At 56.6% G+C, this 4,596-nt stretch overlaps 1 long non-coding RNA gene across 1 annotated transcript; it reads right to left on the bottom strand.

The window, feature by feature from the left end:
* Positions 1 to 430: 430 nt before the first annotated feature.
* On the bottom strand, positions 431 to 3,069 carry LOC123360599. The gene is made up of 3 exons (XR_006576037.1): positions 2,896 to 3,069; positions 1,048 to 1,136; positions 431 to 488 (listed from the first exon to the last, which is right to left on the bottom strand). It is a non-coding gene; the product is annotated as an uncharacterized LOC123360599 (long non-coding RNA).
* Positions 3,070 to 4,596: the final 1,527 nt, after the last annotated feature.

Here is a 4,596-nt window from a genome sequence, read left to right on the forward strand (position 1 = left end):
AACCCTGGACCAGCAGCTCTGACTCCAGCAACCTGTTTGCTACACCCCAAGCCCATTCTAGTCCGGGTGGAGTAGGCTCAGGGTTTGAGTGAAGGTCAGGGGTAGGAAGCTTCTGTTCATTACGCTAGACCTAATCCCCCATTTTACTTGAGCAAAGAGGAGATATTTGACAGTGTGATACTGCTCCTGTGCTCTGATCCCAAAGTTTTCTGCAGCAGGGGAGAGTCTCTGGCAGTGTGTGTGTCACTGGTATATTGGGTTGATGCTGAAAGAGGACAGAGTAGAGGTGGTATTGTGAAGGTGGCATGAACCTTAACTCTTCATTTCCACTTCCAAGAACAGAGAGTACAGGAATCCTTACCCAGCGAGGTCACATTCTCATAGTTCTCCTGCATGACGGCTCTGTAGAGGGCTCTCTGAATGGGGCCCAGCAGAGCCCACTCTTCCCTGGTGAAATACACAGCCACCTCCTCAAAGGTCACTGGCCCCTGAAATAGCACGAGTCCAACACTCAGTACCTGCTGTCCCACTCACACTCCAAATCAAATGGGAGCTCTGGTAGATCACAGTCAACAGAGTCCCACCCCAGCCCGCTCAGAGCATCCTGGAAATATCAGGTTAAGGGGATGAAGAGAGAGCCCCTCGTCTCTCCCAGCAGATCCATCACACACCTACTAGCCACAGACTGATACAGGAGATGGAGCCCCTAGCAGAGTCCAGGGAGAGTTCCATGGATGGAAGCCCAACACCTCCTCATTGTGAGAAGCTGCATTTTTTCAGCCCCATGAAGGTGGGTTATTTTCTGTTGAACAAACTAGAGCATTTCCACCTGCTAACCTCATGGGTCTGTTCCTAGAATCTAGGCCACTTATTAAACAACTCCCAGCAGGTTTGCCACACCCTGTCCTCCTCCCTTTCCCACCCTGTGAATTTCCTGCCCCGCTTCAACCTCCAAACCAGACTGTGCAAATCTTTCCATCTCTAGTGTATTTGCTGTCCCTCTCCCTCCTGCAGAAACCCACCAGCAACCCCCCCAATAATCCCTACCTGAACTTGCTCCACTGCAGCCATTTTTCTCCCCTGTCCCACAGGAGGATGGGATGTGCTGGAGTGAAACAGGGATGTCACTCTGCAGCCTGGGAGGGTGAGAAGGGTAATTGTGAGGGTTTCAGAATAGGCTTTAGTTCATTTTACATCATGATCCTCCCAGGCCCTTTCCTTGCGGACAGACATCCTAGAGTCTGCCATGCTGGGAAAATGCTTAATCTCTTTATTAGAGTGTAGACCTGCCCCCTACTTCCAGGCTAAGCCAACACAGAGATTTTTAGCCTCCCTTCTCCCTCCCCCAATCCCAAAACAAAGACTGAACACAATGCTAGAAAAAGAGCAGAACCAAAGGAGTCACTGTGTGGGATTCTCTTGGACACTGACCCCACAGCAGCAGGAATATGCAGTCAGGAACTGGCTTTTTCCTCTGTCTGATCCTTTTCTTGTTCACTGGAATGTGATTCTGCCCAGGGATCATAAACCCATAGACTACCAGGGCTGGAAGGGACCTCAGGAGGTCACTTAGTCCAACCTCCTGCTCAAAACAGGGCCAATTCCCAATTTTTTGGCCCAGGTTCCCTAAATGGCCCCCTCAAGGATTGAACCCACAACCCTGGGTTTAGGAAGCCAATGCTCAAACCTCTAAGCTATCTCTCCCCCCATCCTGCAATACCTGCATCTGGGTGGATTAGAGAGCTGGAAATCTCTCCCTCCACTCATTTCCATCACTGCCCCTTTCAGTCTCTCCTTCCTCTGTCCTCTTTCCTTGCCCCTCTGGCTGGGAAAGTCCCATTCCTGGGAGCTTTGTCTCCCATGGCTGAATTTTCTCCTAGCAATTGCTAATGAAAGGAGAAACGAGGGGGGGCTGTTTGTGCAGAGTCACTTTCATGCCAGTCCCTAGCACTTTCCCTGATAACAGAGAATTTTATATTGCTAGTTAGAAAAGGGGGACTGTTTGACTGGATTTTATACCACTGTCCAATACATAAACAGAAAGTGATAGTTCCCCCCTCCCCCCACCACCATGCACATGGGTAGCAGGGAGCCTTTTGAAGAGCTGCTTTAAGAGGGCAAGGGAGGGGACAGTAGTGGGGGATGGGCAGGTGACTGGAAACTGGTGGCTGGAGGCAAGTGTGTTGGTAATTACGGGGCAGCAAGTAGGATTAGGAAGCCGGGGTCTGGGAAGTCCCCATAGGGAACATGGGCTCCTCCCTTCCCCACGCTGGCAGAGAACGTGGCTGGAGGCAAGTGTGTTGGTAATTACGGGGCAGCAAGGTCCCTGGATGAGGGAGGAGACAGTAGTGGGGGATGGGCAGGTGACTGGAAACTGGTGAGACAAGGACAAATCACTGCAGATAAAATGGGTAGGAAAATGCCCCTCAGAGAAGATTTTAAATTGACATTTGAGAATTATGGAGAGACCGGGGGAAATCAGGAGAGACGAGAGAGAGGATCATTGGGGGTGGGGGTGGGAATCTCCCCGGATTTTATAGACCCGTGTGAGACACTGAGCGAGAAAAGGGGCAGAACTAGAGAGGATTTGTATGGGGGTGGGGTGAGAGGCAAGTGGCACAAACAGGGACAGGATCCAATTAACTCCCCTCCCCCCTTCCCCCCACCCCGGGAATTTCCTGGCTCCTCAGAGACAGTTCAACCCCCCCCATCGACCTCCCCCCCGCAACTTCTCCCCTCCCCGCCCAACACCCCACGGGGACCCCCCGCCGGGCCCCCGCCTCTACTGCAGCTCCACTGGGGCCGAGGCAGCTCCGAGGCTTCTCCCAGGTCCCCGGGGCAGAGAGTCACTTTCCCGCCCGGCCTCAGCGCCCCCCCCCGGGGTCTCTCACTCACCAGGTGACCCGCAGACGACTGCTGCAGCTTCGCTCTCCCACCCACCGGCTGGGGCTTGTACGGAGCATGCGCACTTACAGCTCCCTTGCCTGGGACAGAGAGGGTGAAAGCGTTCCCGGAGCAGGCTGGGAGATGTAGTTCCTGACTCTCTCTGGAGCGGAAGTGACGTCGGCGGGGGAGGCGGAGCCGGAACCGGGGCCGGGCTGCGAACGCGCGCGGGGCTCTGCGGGTCTGCCTGGCTCGTGCGGGGCCGTTGGAGCCTCTCCCGGGGCCGGAGAAGCGTTTGTGCTGTTGGAGCTCTGGGCATGCGCAGATCGCGGCAGGTGAGAGCCCTTCATTAACGTGCCCGGCCCGGGCCCTGCTCCCACTGGAGCCGCCCCGGGCTCTGCCCGCCCCGCTGCGGAGCTGCAGCCTCCAGGTACCGGCCCCTCGGGGGCGGGGCCGGGGCCGGGCGGTGACTCTGCCTCAGTGTCCGTGGGGGGGACCCGGCATCTCGCAGCGCCGGGATCTGCTCCCTGGGGGGTAGCGCCCGCGGGGGGCTCGGAGCTGCTGCCCCCGCAGGAGCCCAACGCCCCCGGGCCCGGCCAGGCTCTGCCCTGGGGCCCCACGAGGGGGTCCTGGGGGGAGGGGACTGGCCCCATGGGGGTCCCTGCGTGGGGCCGGAGGGGGGGGGAGAGAGACCTGGGAAAGGGGCGGGTGGAAAATGTCTGTGGGGCCGGGACATGGCTGGCGGACCAGAAGAGCCGGTGACCCACGAGGAGCGGGGAGAGAAAGGGGGGGCTGAGATCCCCTCGGATTTACCGCTGCCCCCTCCCGTGGGGACCCCCCGTCCTGCCCCCTTTCTCTCTAGAGAGCAACGAGCAACATCCAGGGCGACCCCCCCCTTCCCTCAAATCCCTGCGAAGTTCCCTGTTCCCCTCCCCCGATTGTGCCCCATTTTCTCTCCATTTCACCAGTGTCCAGCTCTCATTGTGGCTGGTGGGGGCTCTGAGGGGTATCGGGGGTCCCTGGCCAGGGACTCTGGGGACTGGGTGCCAGGGAATAGTTGCCGGAACCCTGGCTGTGGGGTCTGGGTACTGGGGGTGTCCGGGGGCCGCTACTAACCATGATACTGCTCCCTGATCGGTTTGTGCCAGCATCCTGGCTCCAAGCAGTGCCAGGCAGTTCCAAGCCATATGCCCAGTCACCATGATAACTTTCTATCCATTTATCAAACACTGAGGTGAAATCACAAATTTTTCTTTTCTTCCCTCTTGAAAACTGCAGGAACTTCCGGTTCCATTGGGAATATTCATGTCCCCCAGTCTTTGTCCTAGATCTGGGGGGTGAGGGAGGTGGGAAGGGGGTCAGCACTGCCACACAATGGTTTCTTCCACAGCATTCTGGACTCATTCTTTCTGAAATCTGGTTTCATTGAGACCATTGTTAATCTAGAGTCATTGCATAGAGAGATAAGGAGTGACTCCAGATGGACAGTGGGGCAAATGAGATCAGCAATTCTCCCTGTGACGAGGGGCTCTCATTAGCTGCTCTCCCCAGAGAGCTAAAGGAGGGAAGCTGCTCAAATGCTCTGTCCCTCTCTGCTCAGGATATTGGGGTTCAGCTTCCTGGGTCAGACTCTACAGCCTGCATTGTAATCTGGGAGATCAGGCTTAACTGCTGCTGCTTCCTCAGCAAGGGCTGTGTGCTGGGGTGTGACCT

The sequence above is a fragment of the Mauremys mutica genome, unplaced genomic scaffold, assembly GCF_020497125.1.
Source record: "Mauremys mutica isolate MM-2020 ecotype Southern unplaced genomic scaffold, ASM2049712v1 Super-Scaffold_100280, whole genome shotgun sequence".
NCBI lineage: Eukaryota > Metazoa > Chordata > Testudines > Geoemydidae > Mauremys > Mauremys mutica.